We start from the raw sequence: 19,789 nt of genomic DNA on the forward strand, positions 1-19,789 counted from the left end.
CTGCTGTTATGTCTTTCAATCTTTCAGTTTCTGCCATTAAGTGGAGACACCAGGTTTATATTGAGCAGGAACAAATAGAACTACCATATGACCCAGTATTACCACTCCTTGGCATTTACCCAAAGGACAGGAAAACACTCAATTGGAAAGACATTGCCCACCCACGTTTAGTGCAGCATTACTCACAATTGATTCCATGTCTTAGCAATTGTGAATGATGCTGCACTAAACATGGATGGGTAAATGTCTTTCTGATTGAGTATCTGATATTTGATACAGAGTGGAATAAATTCTTTTTCCAGTTTATTTATTTTGGGACTTGCAGATGGTATAATGGTTACATTGCTGGATTCCCATGTAGTTGACCGTGGTTCAAGTCCTCAACATGGTGGCTTAGAACTCACACTGGGTGTGTGTGCATGTGTGTTCCAAATCCCAAGAGGAGAATAGAGGAGAAGGGGTTGTGGCATGGCCATCCTCCTGGGGGGGGTGATTTCTCACTTTCTGTCTCTTTGTCTCTCCAGTGAGCACATCCACCCTATAGCAAAAATCTCTCTTAAAATAAGTTTATTCATTTTATTCATGATATAGATCACATACATGGGCATGAGAGAGAAGGAAAGAGAGAAAGAAAGACAGGCATCTTTGCCAGGACCTGGTCACACACTGATTCCCTTCTTCCAGCTTATCAGAATCTTCAGCTTGCATGTGCACAGCACAGTTCAAGTCAGCTGGGCTAGGAATATGAATCTATGGTCATCCATATGGCTCCCAGCACTGCAATTCAGGAGGATACTCTATGCATCACTAGGTTGAGCTGGAACACATTCTTTTCTGTTTAAGAGAGATTTTTGCTAAGGCGTGTGTGCTCGCCAGAGAAACAGAGACAGCGAGAAGTCATTCCCCGGAGGGGGAATGGCCATCATGTAATCCCTTCTCCTCCATTCCCTCTTTGGATTTTGAGCATGCATGTACACATGCCCAGCATGCACACAAGTCCTCCAGGTCCAGGACTTGAACAGCAGTCAGCCATGTGGGAGTCCAGCAACATAACCATTACACCATCTGCTGGTCCCCACATTCTTAATAATTAAAATCAAAAGAAAATTATGACATACTCTGAAAAAAAATAGTTATGTATCACACTCATCTCTTCTTTCCTTTTAAAAAAAATTCTTCCTCTTTATTATTTTTACTACCTATTTCGTAGCATTGTGATCTACAAAGTCAGATGTCATTATAAGCTAAATTTTGATCTAACAACTTCTAGTTGTGTGATTATAGATCAATTATTCAGACCTTCTGAACTTCAGGTTTTCTATATAACAAAGTGGTGAGGAAAATAACAGTACCTACAGCTTATGATGCTATAAGAAATACATGACATCAGACAGAAAGAGATTGAAACAGCTCTTTTTAACACAGTAAGTGCTAAACAGTGCTAACTCTCATTCTCTGATCCACAGAAATCTACATACCATGAGGGCATAAAGTGTGTTTTATTCATTGTCTTATCTTCTGCACCTAGAATAGTGGGCTTTCAATAAGTATATATGAATGCTTTATGAATAATTAATCTGATAAATAATAGGAAATATTATTAATATTATAAATAAGAGGAAGCCAGTAATGTGGTGCTATTTAAGGAAATGAAGACTTAACCCTCAACCTGCAAAAAGACCTCCCTTGAAATAGCGTATGCTATGAACCCTCTAAATACTGAACTGTACTTTGAGTTTTCATGTAGATTCACTTCTTTTGCTTTTGCCATAGGGCACGTGTGCTGCTGGAGAGAGACAGAAAGGTGAAAAATGAGAAATCACCTACCAAGAAGGATGGCCATGCTGCATCTCTTCTTTTTCATTCTCTTTCTGGGGTTTTGGGTATGCACTCATACATGCCTGGAGCAAATTTTCAAGCCTTCAGGTCTGGGAGAAGAACCCCAGTAGGCCATGTGGGAATCCAGTGCCTTAACTACCATATCATCTATTGGCCCCATTTAGGTTCAGCTTTTATAAGGCAAATAAAGGAACAGCATAGTATTAGAATCAGTAACTTTTGCCTGACTATGCATGAATTTATTAGACCCTTTCCTGATAACAGGTTACAGGGTACTGTAGTTCAGGGGATATCCAAGCAACAAAAAGGTCATTGAATGGAAGGAGTGGCTGTGGGTTGTTCACTAGGTCCTGTTTTATCATTTTTCTCAGGTTTAGGTGAATAAGCAATGCCAATCAAGGGAGAAATGTAGGTTCCCTGTGGTCATAGAGCAAGTCACTGCTAAATTTAGAAAGACAAACAAGACTAGTTTCTTGGTATAACTAACATAAATAATTCCGTTTAGTTTTTATTTCTGCTGGAAGTGGAGATCAGTGTGTCTGATGTGTACTTAATAAACATGTGTAATTTTCTTAATTTTCTTTTTTTTTTCTTTTTAAAGGTTTTTGCTATAGGACGCATGTGCTCACCAGAAAGAGAGAGACAGAGAGATAGAAAGCAAGAAATCACCCCCCCGCAGGGGGGATGGCCAGGCTGCAATTCCTCCTCCTCCATTCTCCTCTCGTGATCTTGGGCATGCACACACACGTGCCTGGCGTGAGTTTAAGTCACTGGGTCCAGGACTGGAACCGCGGTTGACTACGTGAGATTCCAACGACATAGCCATTATGCCAACTGCTGGTTCCAATGTGTGTAATTTTCTGTGCCAGTCTTTTGGCTTTGTTTTTAAGCACTGTAATGTGGGATGGATGGATGGATAGAAACAGGAATATAATAAGGTTTCTGTTTAACCCTTTCAGGACTGAACTGTGTCTCCTTTCGTTAATTTTTCTGTGTTGTGATAAATGTTTGCTAGCACTTGGTATGTGTTGGCCCAGAAGTAGGTTTCTATGCTCATTTTTAGCTTATTTCTTGTACCTTACAGCATTCTCTATACATTTAGATTTTAAGGGGTGTATTTTACAAACTGCCTGCCTGTAAGTTTTCTTAGCAATAGGATAGAAAATGGAGCATGTTTTACCACAATTTTGTAGAAGAAAAGAATCTGCTCTGTTCCATATCTCCTCCATGAAAAACATACAATATGGGCAGTTTCAAGGAATAAATAAATAAAAAGCAAATGTAAACCAACCAACCAAACAAACAAAGCAATGTGGTAATCATCTGGACTCTTTACAGTAAGAGAAATGGAAATGTTGAAAAACCTTCTAAAGATCTCTGAATAGAAAAGTTGCCTCTCATCCTAAAATCCTTTCCACATGACTCCAAAGAGAATGCATGAATGTTGGGAGACATCCAGACTGGCTAACCAGCCAATGTTACCCAGATAATCACCATTTAGGAAATAACACCTTGGAAATTGTCCACTAAAGGGTCTGTATGCGTGTATGTGAGAGACAGAGAGAAACTAAGCTAGATACAAACAATGGCACTTCATTAAACTGTGTAATTTTAGTGAAATTTATGTATCCTCAAAGTACCTCAGCCATGAAAATCATAGTCATGAAGTCCACATTGCCAGGCTGTGCTGAGAACTGAGAGGAATGTCAGTGTTGCTGGAGGGGCCACTTCTCTCCAGCCACAAAGGACCCAGGTCTCCCTACCAAACTCAGCCCCCCTCCTGCCTGTGTTATTCACACCATTCCCACCTGTTCTGGACAGGCCCCAGTAGTCACTGCAGGACTCAGCTCAAATGGCATCTCTCCCACTTTTTCTCTGGTCTCCCCAGGCATTATTGCTTGTCATCTTTTGTTTGCTCTGGTAGCACTCTCTACATAATTCTTTTCCAAGATTGATGGTATCTTTGGTAATGATTTCCTTTCCGTATGTAAAATTAAAACTGAGCCAAATAATGGCCAAGCTCTGGCACAGAATACCATTCAAATAAATGAAGTTAAATAGAATAATTCTAATATGATTCAGATCTTTGTGGGAGTTTCCTCAAAGAATAGCCATAAAAGCATTTCATTCAGAAAACCCAACACAATGATTTTCCTTTCCACCATAAGCTTCCATATTAAACTTCCTATAGGCTCCACACCAGGCAACTCAGGTGCTCCTCTCTCTCCATCCCTCTCTGGTTAAGCTTTTTATCATGTAGTTATGTGTAACTTTTCTAGGTTTAGAGGGTCTGATGGGGATTCAAGAGAGGTAGATTTCATGCTGGGGGGAAAACGTGGTGTACACTGTAAAGATGTACAGTGATTAAATGTAAACATTATGTACACACACACACACACACACTATCTTCAAAGTGGAAATTCACAATTTTCACAATGTTCTTTTACACATTTACTCTATTCTGAGAGCCAAATAACATGGGCAAAGGGTTCATTCTCTGGTTAATTATGGGATTTTCACTTTTTATGCTGGTTCATTTGGATAAACCTTAGGTGAGCAGGCCTCATTTCAGAAAAGCAAACGTCCTTCTATTCCAGAATAAAGTTCACTTACTGGAATTTTCTATCAAAAGAGAGAGAAAGATAGGGTGATTTTTCCCTTCTTTGGTCGTTGTGAAGTACCTGAATTCTGCCCAGGAGAACAGATTTCTGAGCTGACTTAACAAGAAAGTGAGAGAAGTGAAGAATGATGATGTTTATAATGATTTATAATAGAAAATCTTAATTTTTGTATCAACCATAGTTGATTTTCCCTCTCCCTTCACTGCTAGACCATGATTTTTTTCTCAACATAGGAACCAAAGTGGAGCTTAGAAAGATGACTTGAAACTTTGGTTCAGGGCATTAGCTCTGCTTCCCCATCTGTATTTTCCCACTCAGGTACTCTCCAGTCCATGGATCAGCAAGCATTTGCAGACAGTGGTTATTTTAGGATTTGCATACCATGAGGTTTCTGTTGTAAGCACTCAACTCTGTTATAGTGCAAAATCACCCTTTAGGATACCTAAATGAATGAGCACCACCACATTCTAATAAAACTTTATGTACAAAAGCAGATGACAGGACACATCTGTCTTGCTGCCCATATTTTTCTGACACCTGCTAGTCTGTCTATTGGTTTTGTTGACCAGATTGTCACCATTCAGACTAATCCTTTGGAAGAAATTTTACTGTATTCTGCCTTCCCCAAACACGGGATTCTTGGAAAGCATCAGTATACTGGGCTTTATAACTACACTCGCTGTTGAGTTCTATAGCTGAATAATTGACCCAGATGCTCAATAAAACTTCAAGGGTACTTTGGCATAATCTTTGTGGTTTTAGGTTAGCTCATTTGCATAATGTAAGAGAGAAAGGTGTTAGTAATCATGTAGAGGTCACAATAGCAGCTGGTGTTGACTCAGTGCTTATCCTACGCAGGTCCTAGAAATTCTTTATGTGCTATGTCCATTTCATCCAGATATTTTCACAAGATGGATTCTTTCATTTGTTTCATTTAAAGCCGAGATTTCAAGAAATTTGCCAGGATTGCATAATTAGCTAGTGGCAGAGTTAAGCTTGAGTTATTTTAGGGATGGACTTAGGAATAAGTAATGGTCTACCCATCAGTCACTTCTGCCAGAACCAAATCAGGCAGGTCATAAAGGTAACCTGAGCAGGATTCTCAGTTCATAATCTGAATGCTAAGCTCGTGTTTCACATAGTGGCACTTTGGAGAGTCCAGAGGATTTTCTAAGCCCTGAAAAAGCTTTCAAACTCATGACCTGGTTCTCAAGGCAGTTTATAGATCACATGCATAATGATGTTTTCTGAAATCTACAGCCCTCAGCATACTTGGGACTTCTGGCATTGTCTGTGATGTTCTGCATATTTGTATTTTGAATAACAAAGAAAAAATTATTTTCTTTTGAAATCAGTAATGTTCAGATAGCTAAAATTCTACTATTAGCCGCAACACAGCAAAAGAAGGGACAAACAGAGGTTAATCAATATTTTAATATTATATTGGTAATTCACTGACTAATTTCTGATAAACTATATTTGAAGAAAAATAATAAATGGATGTAACATTTACTCACTGAATATAGGGTGAACCTAGGCATATATCCTGAATATTCAAGCAAAGCCCCATAAAGCTTTCTCTTGTAGTGATTTCCATTGAGTGTTCATCTGAATTCGGGTGCATCTATGATAGAGCAGAATATCAGGAAGAAAAAAAAATTCAGCTGCACACTATGTACTTACCATGGCAACCCCAGCATCACATGGCGCACATGCTAGTCTGGAGCCAAAGAGCTTCACGGGTTTTTAAGCAGGCGCTCTCTCTCTCTCTCTCTCACACACACACACACACACACACACACACACACACACAGAGCATCCCAGTCATGTGACTTTGCCTACAGTCAGCAGCCTTTGCCAGGAAAATGTGTCAGTGTAAACTGATAAACTCTGGGTTATTCTGACTCCTGCAGTTCCCTGTTTTCTTTAGATCTGTTCACCCATCTTTTCTCTCTCTCTTCCTTTGCCTCTCTCCCTACCACTCTTTTACTTTTCCTTGTCTTAGATATAAATTGCAATAGTTAAAGGTTTATTTAACATCTTAGGTTTTCTCAAATAATCCTTCCCATCAAAATCTCCATGAGTAGAAAAACTGTTAATTCCTCCATGAGTGGTGTAGAACATGAATAGCATGAAACCTTTCCAAAGACAGAAAAATCAGAAAGACCCATAGAATATATGATCAGTATCTATACAAGTTATTTAGATTCCATTCTTAAATTTAATAAGGAGATTTTGTTTAGCCATTATTTTAATGGCATCAAAGCGATTTATTAAGTGAAAAAGGATTAATTCGTTAATTAAACACTCACTTTGCTAGTTGCTCCCTTAAAAGCTTCTGTTCTGGGACTACACAATACCACTAATGTTTGTCACACGCTGACAAGGTGCCTGTCACAGTATTCTGTACTGCGATAATCACTATTACCCCTCTGCAGATAAGGAAATTGAGGCCTACTATCTCCCATTAGTGAACACATCAGGAATTTAAACCCAAGAATTAGTGCCCTTACCCTGATGCTGACTCTTTTATTAAAATCAAAATCAAAGATAAATACAGGTGCAAATAAAAACATAAAGAAAACAAGACAAAAACAAAATTTTAAATTGCCAGAAAGTACAGAAACAGAGAGACACAGAGCAGGAGAAAGGACCTTTCCACCGAGCAGTCACGCTGCTTTCCCTTCCCCTCTCTGTCTTATCCTTCAGGAGTTGGGGGACACATGCACATGCACCTGGAATGGTTTTCAAGCCACCATGGCCAGAATTAAAGCCATGGTTGACCCTGTAAGGTCGAGCTCCCTAAACCACAAGGTCTACAAAGATAGACAAAAAAAAAATCACAAAAAACAAAAACAAATAAATTTTAAGCTCTATGATAAACTATGTGAAGCAATTCATATGTTAAAAAGCTATATTTAGTTATCCTACAATGTATATATACTTCAAAACATCAAATTTCACATGGTAAATACGTACTGTTTTTTAAAAGTAAACAATACAAAAAAAAGTTCAAATTATTAGGAACTGAGAAAGAAAAATGTAAATTTAGAAAGAAAAAGAAACGTAAAATTCTGACTGCCCAAGAAAAGCTTGTTTATATAGTCTTCAAATTATTATTTCACTTAGATTCCTTTATTTGACATTTAATATGCTAAGACATTTCTAAAAATAAAAAAATAAAATAAACGCTATGATATATAGAAATTTTCTCTCTTGAAATGTGAAGAACAATATGGAGGTTCCTCAAAAATCCGACAAATAGAGCTGCCATACAGTCTAGTAATTACACTCCTGTGTATTCAGCTAAAGATAGGAACACACTCAATCAGAAAATCTCTTGCACATCCATGGTTATTGCAACATTAGTCACAATTGCTAAGATATGGAACTAACTGAAATGTCTGCGAATAGATGAATGGATGGAAAAGGTGAACTGCAAACAAGGAGACTCTGGAATTTAATAGAAAATGGACAAATATGGAAGATTTAATACTAACTGAAGCAAACCAGGCTGAAAATGAGACATTCTATGTCCCCACTTAATATACACAGAATGTCTGCACTCTATGGCAGTAACCAAAAGATCGAAGGTGTAGTCCTAGAGAGAGACTGTGGATATGGAAGATAGTGTAGGAGAGCGATGCACAATGGGGATGGGAGGGTGGGAGAGAGGGAATCAAAAGCAAAACATTTAACGGGCACGAAATTGAAGAGTTATTTGCTGCTAAAATGAAGAAAACGCTGATAAAAATACATTGGTGCTGAATTTTTCATGTTATTTTAACCGCCAGACTAGTATTCTAATCCACGTGGATTAAACACATGACAGTTACATGATCTCCATGCTGTTGCTCTACAGGAATTGTACCTTGTCAATGGGAGACTCTGGGCATTCTTTCAGACTTTTCATTTGCATGTTTCTTAATTAACAAAATTAAATTTTTAGTTCCTTACTGAGTCTCTGGTTCTTTAGTTTAGCTATAAGAACATAAAGGCAGTAGATTTTACAAATACCCAGCTCCCAAGATCCTATGTAGGGTAATTAATGATTCTTGTAATTTGTGGTAGAGCTTTGAACTTCTAGGGAGTCCATTTTCAATTTGTGATGTCAGTCAATCAGACTCCAATGCCATTTCCCAAGTAATCGCATTTATGTGCAAATGTTTTTAGTTAACAGCCATTGAATAATTGCCTGCCGCTAAACTCTCTCCCTGTCTCACTCTCCCTCTTACTCTCTCTTTCTCTTACTCTTAAATGAGCTTGTTTGCTTGTAACCATCTTGGAAATGATCCAGAACAAAATGTCATTAGCATGTTCCAGGAACTCATTTGCAAATGCATTTATGCATTAAGAAGCCCACTTATAAGGGAAGCCATGTTGCATTGACTATAAAAACAGAAATGTTGAAGAGCCACACATTGAGAGAGTTGATCAAAATTTCCTATCTATTAGTAAAATTTCCAGGTTTATTTTAAATATGAGACAGTGCTAAACAAGTGTATGTGAGAGACCATACAATTTATAACAACAGATTTTAAAGCCTCATGACTACAGAGGTTGGTCAGTGATCTCATATAATAATTTCTACTGTGTTTTACATATATGTTCAGATTTCTTTGATAGAAAATGCAAGTAAAATCATAAAATTTTATATACACACATATACACACCCTTCATATGAAGGTAATTCAAAAGTTCATGTAAAAATGGAATTAAAGTATGAGTTTATATTGGTGAAAACAATTTTGAAGTCCATATATTGACCTTTTCATAATACACATTTTCTGTAAAATCTTTGAAGACCCTGTCTGTGTGTATGTGTGTGTGTGTGTTTGTGTGTGTGTGTGTTTGTGTGTGTGTGTGTGTAAAGCTAGTTTATATGTAGATGAAAAGGTATGTATATATGGAATCTTCAAGAAATTCATAGAAAATATTTATTATGAAAAAATTATGCCTAGATTTCAGAATTGTTTTGCTCCAACTAAACTCATACCTAAATTTCATTTTACACTAACATTTATGTATACAAAATACACTCATATATATCTTACGTTGTACCATCTTGAGAGCAGCAGCCATACTTGATTCAGTTCTGCACCATTCAAAATACCACTTAGGATGCCAGGTCATCTGCTTCAACAAAGGACAAATAGCCATGTGTGGTGGTTCAAGTGGCTAGATCCCACATGGCTGACTTTACAGTACAAGTCTGGACCCAGCAGCTGGAAAAATTTACCATACACATGTGCTTGCATGTCCAAAATCCAGAGAGGAGAATAGAGGAGAAGGGATTATGGTGTGACTGTCGCCTCTGAGAAAGATTTTTTGTTTGTTTGTTTTTCTCTCTCACTCTTGCTCTCTCTCCTGCAAACACATGCATCTTCTAGCAAAAAGATTAAAAGGTAAAAGACTCCCTCCTTTATTCCTTTGGTGACAGACTAAACATAAACAGTCCAGAACTGAGATGGTATCTTCACAGGCTTTGGCTTCAGATTCTTCTACATTTTTACTCATCAGTCTTCTCCATGTAAATTCCTTCTTGTGAAATAAGATGACTGTTCTGTCCCATATCATCATATCTGCAGTGTAGCCATCAGGAAGAGTGGAGAGGAGATAGGTTCCTTTATTTTAAAGCATGTCCAAAAATCATACACTTCTCTTTCATTCATAAGCTAAGAGCCTTGACCTAGTCACATGACTACAACTAGCTGCAAGAGAAGGTGAAAAAAAATGGGAATTGATTGAGCATCTAGAAGTCTCTACCACAGCAATTTTTTAGGGTAGACAATATACACACAGTGCTTAGGGTATTTAAGCTTCTTAAGGTCTAGAGAACTGTTAGATATTAAAAACATAATTTCTATTTCCAAAATACTGAAAAATATTTCTGTAAAATATAATTTAATAAGTAATCTAGTAACATATCTATGATAATAATTGTACCTACCTTATTCTTTAGTTCTACATTGTTTAATAAACCATTTCTCTTGAAAATGATATTTACAATGGATTTCCTTCTCTGGGTAAATCCCAGGATATGCACACTTGCTGAAAAATTGTAGCCAGTCATAAATTTAAAAAGATATGTATAGTCAAATAATTTTGAAAGGTGATTTTTTCTTTTTACTTTTTTATTAATATGTATTTTTATACATTTAATCACTGTATATCAATACAACATGCAAAATAAATTTTCTCAGCATGAATACACTACATAGTAATCCAGTTAAAGCTGTTATCATACACATTATCATCAACAGAAAATTCTACATTTTTGTGTTCCTTAAGTGTTTTGCTTTCTCTCTTTTTCCCTTGATTCCCTTCCTATCATCTTCCCCCACTCTCTACCCTCCTCCCGCACTGTCTCTAGTATCCACAGTTGTTCTCCATCCTTTTATATCTTCTAGTCTTTCAGTTTCTGCCATAGAGTACAGACATTCGGTATATATTGAGTGGGGACATACAATGCCTCTCTTTCAGTCTGACTTGCTTTGCTTAACTATAAATCTTCCGTATTCATCCTCTTGCTATCAGATGCTGGACTGATAACCAGATATACAGGAAATTCAAGGATTTTGCCAGAAAAAAAAAAAAGATCAATTAAAATATTGGCAAATTAGCTGACCAGGAAGTTGCTAAGGAAGACATACGAATGGCCAAAAAGCATATGGAAAAATGCTCAACATCCCTCATCATAAAGGAGATGCAAATCAAAACCACAATGAGATACTACCTAACTTCAATCACAATGGCTAAGATTTTAAAAATTAAAAATGCTAGGTGCTGGTGAGACTGTGTAGAAAGGGGAACTCTCCTACACTGTTGGTGGGAATGTAAATTAGTACAGCCATTGTGAAGAACAATATGGAGGTTCCTCAAAGACCTACAAATAGAATTACCATACAATCTAGCAATTCCACTTCTTGTTATCTACCTGAAGAATAGGAATATACTCAGGCACAAACATACTTGCACATCCACGTTTATTACAGCATACTCACAATTGCTAAGACATGGAACCAACCCAAATGTCCACAAACAGATGAATAGATTGAATAAGTGTGGCACATATGCACTATGGAATACTTCTTAGCCATAAAAATTTTTTTAAAAATTTGAATTTTACAACCAAGTATTACATGAAATGAGGTATGTTTATATATTTTGGTTTCTGGGAGTAAAATAAGAAATTTCCAAGATGGAGTATTTTAATAGTCTTCAAATATTTTTTAAATGGTCCTGGATTTGTGACTTAAAAAATGTTCTAGCCAAGCAGTTGAAGTGATAAAATGTCAGCTGTTTCATTAAACTGGGCTTTGTTATGATCATTATTTATGAGATGTAGAAATGACTGCAAACAGAATGAGTGGGAATAATATATATCTCTATAATTATATCAAACCATGTGTCAATATATTTTAATTTTAAAAATCCAGTATTGTGACAACTGCCTGTGAGTTTCTCCTATTCAGGGATGTGGGAGGGTTTGTGTGAATATTGCAGAGAAGTTCTCTTTCTGTTACTCAGAGATGTTAGAGAGAAGAGCAGTGCAAAATCTTCTGTGTTGTAATGATGTTCCGTAAAAACAAGCAAGTACAGTTGGCCCTTGAGACATGTGGGACTTATGGGTGCTGACCTCCACCCTACCCTACTCAGTTGAAAATGTGCACAGAACTTTGAACTCCTCAAGAACATGAGCACTAAGAACCTTCTGTTGAGAGGACCTTACTGATAACAATCAATGAAGGCATGTTGAACGTCATCTGTATTAGGTACTTCATTCTTTTAACAAATACTTTCCTGTGTTCTTACAGAAAATAGCATTAAGTAAAACATAAGGAAGAAAAATCAGTTTACACTATTTCTAACCACCCGTGTATAACTAGACCATGCAGTTCACACTCCTGTTGTTCACGGTGCACAGTCAATTGCACCGAGTCTGGATGCGTCAAGCAGTGGGGCTGGAGGCTTCCCAAGTACCTCTGTGCCCTCTGCTAAGGCCCCTTTCTACAGAGCATGAAAGCAGCTTAGGAATCACTATCAGCTAACAGTCACCAAGCACCAGCCTTTGGACACACAAACTGAGGGAATCAACTTATTTCTTTCATAGAATTGTAATGCAAATCTGAGAATGTAAGAACAAGAAGTGGCTTTTCTTAGAATTTAGAAGGGTGATGATTGTGCAATTAAATGAAGAAACTTTAAAAAATAATGCTTCGGTTTCCAATAATGGGAGAAGCAATTTCTTTCTTTTGAGAATGTTCATGCATTCAGCTGACACTGACTGATGGTCTCCTGTGTGTGCCTCATGGCTTAGCCAGTGATTACTGGGAAGTGCAGCATGGACTTAAGGGTGTGACACTGGCTGGTGTTTCCTGATCATGCATTTTCTCGGGAACTTTAAAGACTGTACACCACTATGCTATTTCATAATAAAGAACTACATGGATGGTGCCATTATTGTAGATAGTACAAAGCCATATATTGTAATTTACATTATTTGATGTGTTGCTTTAGATAAATCATGTCATTTATATACATGTGTATACATACACATGTACATGCACACACAAACACACACACACAGAAAAAATAGATACAAGTGTGACTAAAAGCAACTTGAGACCCTTCAGTTATGATCAGATTTGACTATCTGAACCAGACATCAGTCTTTAGTTGGGTGGAACATAGCTCTTGAAAGCTCTTGTGTAACTGTTAGGACATACTTTCTGAAACAATTCTGAAAAGTGTTCTCACTTAAGAAAAAGTTATGTTATCTCATGACACAGTTCTTTCTACACCTTGCCCCTTGCTCAGTACCTTCTACACTAATCTTATATATAATCTTCCATTGCTTTGTCTTTGTTTATTTGTTGCTGTTGTTTTTGGGTTTTTTTGGTAACACTTCTCTGAATTTACATCCCAGAGAATGGTTACTAGCTCTAAAACAACTTCAATAATCAAATAAACATTAAGAGTACTCTAATAAAAGGCATAATTAAATCTAAGGCATAATTTATTTTATTTTATTCAACATTTATTTATGGCAGTAAAGATCAGGTAAGGAGAAAGTGACTCACATACAGTAAAAAAATGGAAGTCTACTCAAACTCAACCATGTTAGTGTTCTAAATACAAGCAAGGGGTAGCTGATATGGATACTCCTGTGAGTCAAATCATGTTTGACACATCAGTTAAAGTCTTCAAAAAGAAGTAGTCAAAGAGATTGATATGTTTATATTTCACATTGTTACTTTTGTGCAACAAGAGCAGCTGAAATCCACTTATTTAACCAAAAAAATTCCTAGTACAATACAATTTTATTAACTTTCATCATTATGTTGTACATTAGATCTCTAGACTTGTTCATCCTACATATCCACTACTTTGTAATCTTTGACCTACATCTCCCTGGTTGCTTCTTCCCAATGTGTTTGTAACTAGGTCACTACATGTACCCTGTAACATCATGTTTTAATCCCAAATATACACAATAAAATTTACTTCTAAATGATGTCAAAGTGGAGGTTAAATTTGACTTGACTGGTCAAATACTCAAATTTCTAATCTTACACCCATGGCTTTCGCCTACTTCTCAATTTAGTTTTCTTTTGACAATACAAATTGCACACCATTCTTAATTACTAAAATACTTAAGAGCTTTTCTTTGTGCTTCATAATCTAAAGAATGGATTTCTATTGTAGCAATTACTCTTATTAGCCTTATTTCTAACTCATATTTATGTCCATGTACACAAACACAAGCATACACACACGCTCATTCAGTTATTAAATGTATATTTTCTATAGGACCATATGGAATAGTGGTCAAAACCTTGGACTCTGCAAACAAAAAGATTCTATTCAATGCTTGGCTCCATTGCTTACCTTTGTTGAGTTTCATTTTCCTCATTTGTAAAAGAGAGATACTGATGCTATCTCGTATTGGGTGGTTGTGAGAATTAAATTAAATGATGCATGTGATGTTCCAGATTTCTAGGACTGGTATATATAGGATATAATTACTTCTTGACTGCCCACTAGGAACCAGGCACTGTGACCTGCGAGTGGATGGTGGACTCTGTGCTGGACTTGCTGTCTCTAGCCTCTACATCTGGCATTTAATCAATTTATCATGTGGCAGATCATGTGTTTTCACTGACCTTCTGTGCCTTCCTTTTGCCTATAAAATAAAGAACAATCCTTAGTCCAACATTTAAAATGTAATAGGTTCCTAAGGCTGTCATAACAAAGTACCAGGAACCAGTTGACTTAAATGATGGAAAAATATTGTCTCACAGGTCTGGGACTGAGGCTAGAAGGTTGATATCAAAGTGTGGCAATGCCTGGTTCCTTCTGAGGGATGTGAAGAAGAGAGCATGCCATGCTTCTGCCCTCACTTCTGCCCTTTTTTACTGCTGGTTTTGAATCTTTGGCATTTCTAGCTTGTGGGATGTCCCTCCATGGTGTTCTCGTGTGTCTCTCTATACAAATTCCCCCCCTGTACGAGGACACAGTCATATTAGGAGCCTTCTCTATTATAATATGACCTCAGTTTTCCTAATGGCATTGGCAAGGACCTTGTTTCCTAATAAAGTCTAAAGTCTTGGGACTAAGTTCTGCAAAATATGAACTGACTGTGGGGGTAAGAGGGCTTTTTACTCATAACATAAAACTTGGCCCCAAACCCAACTTTCTAACTCTGATTGTTTTCCTCCATAAGGAAAAATAAGGAAAGCCAGCTGGTCTCTACATATATTGTATTTCCCTGCCTCTCCACCTTTTATAAACATGAAAGATGTCAGCGTCCCTTTACTCATTTCTTGTTCTCAAGTCAGATTGTGTCCCATACTTTCTTTGTCCCCCTCTCAAGTACCACTGCCTTTCCCCCAATTCTACCCCTGGTTCAAAGACCTCTCTTTTAAGTTCTGTCATCTCAGAGCCCTATTTCCTCAACTGAGTCTGATGGTGGAGCCCAATCTGTGAATCTGCATGAGGGCAACGTGTCACTCAAGTGATCACAGAAGCTGCCCCAGTGAGTTTCGAAAATGGAATGGGCAATAAAAAGGAAAAGGTGAGCTAGGCTATCAAATAGACACTACAGTTGAGCAGGCTATATTGCACCAATGTATATAGATTAATCTTGTTGCTTGGTGAGTAGCTCCTAAAACCAAGTGACTGCACCTTTTGAAAAGCAGATGTGCTAAAGTGTGGACACTCCACATATCTTCTTCAAGAGCTCTGGAAAGGCTTCACTGCAATAATAGAAATTGCTTCAGTTTATGGAGGTCCGTGTAAATGACAAATGCAAAGGAAACTTCCCACTCTTATATTCCACTCCTATAAGGAGAGGAACTGGTATGAACTGTTGGTGTTACTGGATTCTGGGGAAGATGTATATTTCCAGTGGTTATGGCACTGGACTCGCACATGGTTGACTGCGGTTCGAGTCCTGGACCCAGTAGCTTGAACCTTACACCAGGCATGTGTCCATGTGTATCCAGAATCCCAGGAGGAGAGTAGAGGAGAAGGGATTGTGGCATGGCCATCCCTCTGGGGACTGATTTCTTACTTTCTGTCTCTCTGTTTATCTCTGTCTCTCCAGTGAGTACACACGTCCTATAGCAAAAATTTCTGAATTAAACAAAAAAAAAGATAGGATGTCCCTGTCTACAAGAAAAAACCATCACATCTGGCTCTAATCTCTGCTCTCCTGCTTACAGATCACAATCGTTCCATTTTCCCCTTCCACTCACTAGACAGAATAAAAGACATGCTGAATGGTAATTTTTTGGGACTCCTTTCAGAAAAGGACACTTGTCAACCATGCTATATAAACTGAAGCAGCATACCTGTGAGTGTAAGTGAGGTATAATTTTACTTGCCTGAAACGCTATGCTACATGCTTCATGTACACATCAGATTTAATCATTTGTTCAAATGAGGAAGCTTAGGTTTGAAGAGGCTAAGGAAGATATTCAACATGAAGCAGCTTGTATGCTTCAAAAATTGTATCAAATCTAGCCCTGTCTGACTTCGAAGCCCGTTTTTAAGCACTGTGTCTTCTTAGTTTTCTTCCCGTAAACAATTTATGGATGAGGATATCATTTTAAATAGTCACAAAGATAAGACTTCACCAGCTATTCTGCCTAATAATTATTTCTCTGTCACTCTTGCTCTTGCTTTCTGAACTAATTCAGCACATATCCATGTTCGAAACACAGACTCAGAATCTGACTGTTGTCTTGCTTCCTGCTACAAGTTTGGATCTTGAGTTACATCGCTAATACAAGTGTCACTTCGTGTTTGTCTCCTAGATTTGTTACTATGCCCAGCCCAGTACTGAGTACCTAGTGGACATGTCAGAACTCCTATTAACTGGCTATGAATCTTTAACTCTTTTGGGTATATATGAATTTTACCTGAAAAGGCATTATTTATGCAATACCATGGTTAGACGTAGATTCATTTACAATACAACTGCAGAGATGTAAGTAGACTGCCAGAGGACAAAGGATCCTGGCAAGTGCCTTCACTTTATCAAAGGACACAGTCCCTTATTCTTTTTTCCCTTTTTTTTAAAATTTTATTTATTCATTCATTTATTTTTAATTTGACAGACACACACACACACAGAGAGCGAGAGAGAGAGAAAGTGAAAAAGCAAGCCACCAGGTCCAGGACTCGAACTGTGGTTGGCCATGTGGGAGTGTCCAGCGCCTTAACCACCTTGCCACCTGCTGATCCCCACCTCTCATTCTTCACAGTGCAGTGGCTCTGCTATTACATTACAGTCACAGGTTTATTCCCTGAGCTCTCAGGATCCAAAAGCCCTATTTGGCAAGTGTGGTAAAATCATTCTCAAGTATCTGATGCTTTCTTAAAGGACTATGCATGACTTAACTCCAGTAATAAAAATACGAAGATGCTTCACTAGATAATAACTACTTAACATCTTTATTTTCAAATGAAAGAATTTAGAAATAAAGGTGATAGGTATCTGTAAAATAATGTCATCAGAAGTCCAAGAGTAAAACAGAAAGAAAGATGAGCTAAGTGATTTGTTCATTCATCTATCTATTTATGCACTCAACAGAAATTTGTTTAACTTTTTTTTTTTTTAATATTATCAATTGTGATGGGGATATATGCTTTGGGACTGTAAAGATTGAACATCCAAACCAGAGTTACAGTATCAAATAAGGATTCCTGGGGGGAAGTAATGTGTAAATTAAGACCTATATGATGAGAAGAAGTTACCCAGGATAGAGTATTTTAAATCAAAGGTAGAAACATGCTTAGAAGTCCCCAAGCATAATGTGTTTAAGAAACTCACAATGTGGCCAAAGGAGAATGTGCTGGGTAAGTGAGGTGTTCTAGAGAGGAAAGCAGGGGCCAGATGATGTGGGCATTGCATGGAATGAGCTGCTGTAAATATTGCAGGTTGGGAATTTTGAAGTTGAAAGTAAGTTTGAGGACTGTGGAGAATATTTAGTATCTGCTGATGTCCAGATGGGAGAGGAAGCTAAATTAAGAAGCTAAAGGAATGCCAGCATCCTTGGGGCACTGAGTTCGGGCTGTATACCACAAATACATAATGCCAATAATTGCCCCAATGGTGCATAATGTGGAGCAAAAACTTCTGAATGCAAAGAGCTTTTTATTAACATGAGTCTTTTTTTTTTAATTAATTTATTTTTTTGAGAGGTTTTTGCTATAGGGTGCGTGCACTCACCAGAAAGACAGAGAGAGACCGAGAGACAGAAAGCGAGAAATCACCCCTCAGGGGGGATGGCCATGCCACAATCCCTTCTCCTCCATTCTCCTCTTGGGATCTTGGGCACGCACGCACACACGCCCAGCGTGAGTTTTAACCACTGGGTCTGGGATGCGAACTGCGGTCGACTACATGGAAGTCCAGTGACATAGCCATTACACTGACTGCTGGTCACTTAACATGAGTCTTGAGATACAGAGCTCAGAGTAGATTGGTTTAAGAGTCAGAAGAGTGATGTGAAATTAAGACAAGGAAAAGAAAAGTTTAGGATAGATTGAGGCACATTATACAAAGCAGAGTCTAAGAGAAAAGACCGGAAGAACTGAGAGATGAAATAAAAACAAATTACTATGGGGCCAAAGTTATATTATAATTGGAGCAGTGTCTTAAGATTACTAAGCTATGAGGCATGATAGGCTGAATTTGACTTCAAGTTTGCCAAGATTTAGTTCTCTTGGTGAATGGAGGCAAGTTTTCCCAGAATTCCAAGAGAGTGCTCAGCTTGGACAAATTGCCCAGCTGATACAGTGGAGACTCCTCCGTCTAGAGATGTCCAGCAAGGTCTGGCTGCTTAGAATGGAGACCCTAGAGCCTGAGATGTTAGAGCTGGTGGTCAAGAAGTCTTGGTGGACAGTGTTGCTTTCTGTGACATAAGTTCAGTGCCCTGAGTAGATTATCTACCTTAGTTTCTAATTGGAAGTTCCTTGTGATGTAAATGGGTTATGACCATCTTCTGTGGCAGGGGCAGAATTAGAACTCTAAGTAGTAGAATAGTGAGAACTGCTTTGAACAAGAATGAGTCCTGGTATAGCAACCTGTTCTCTAGGCATAAAGCTCTGCAAATCAGTGTATCCCTCTAAAGAGCTAATGGTCTTAGCATCAATTTTTCATACTCTCAGACATATAACTAGGAAAATAATACAATAATTGCCTTTTATATGATAACCCAAGTCTAATAATTATTGAGGAAAAGGCACAGTGAAAATCTTGGTAGATGGTTCATAGAAGGGACATAATACACAGTTTTGACAAGAATCTAATATTCTCACTGCAGAGCCAAGCTTGCTAATGACTGGTGAAATAATCTTGGGTAGCTTCCTTAACCTTTCTAAGGGTCAATTTCCTCATCTACTAATTGGAAATACCATTAATGTCTATGTCATCAATGCACTTAACTCAGTGACTGGCATGTAGTAATCACTCCATAAATACCTGCTATGATTACCATCAGCAATAGCATTAACAATAAAGTCATCACTACCAGCTCTTGAGACCAATAGTGTGGCTTTCTCAAACCCACGGAAATGAGATTGTCACTTGAGAACTATATTATGTTGCATTCAATTGTGCAGAGAATTCCTCATAGTCACATAATCTGTAGGTCTTGACTTCAAACGAGTTGAAATCATTTACATGGGTTCCCAAGCACAAGACAGAGAGGAGGAGGAGTTGCTTAGCCATAGAAAAACTGAAAATTCAGAGGCATGAAAGAAAATACTGGCAGTGCCCATGCAAGCACTGCAGAAAAAAGATGGGACACTTGGGATTT

Source organism: Tupaia chinensis, unplaced genomic scaffold (assembly GCF_000334495.1).
Source record: "Tupaia chinensis unplaced genomic scaffold, TupChi_1.0 Scaffold000095_1, whole genome shotgun sequence".
Taxonomy (NCBI): domain Eukaryota; kingdom Metazoa; phylum Chordata; class Mammalia; order Scandentia; family Tupaiidae; genus Tupaia; species Tupaia belangeri.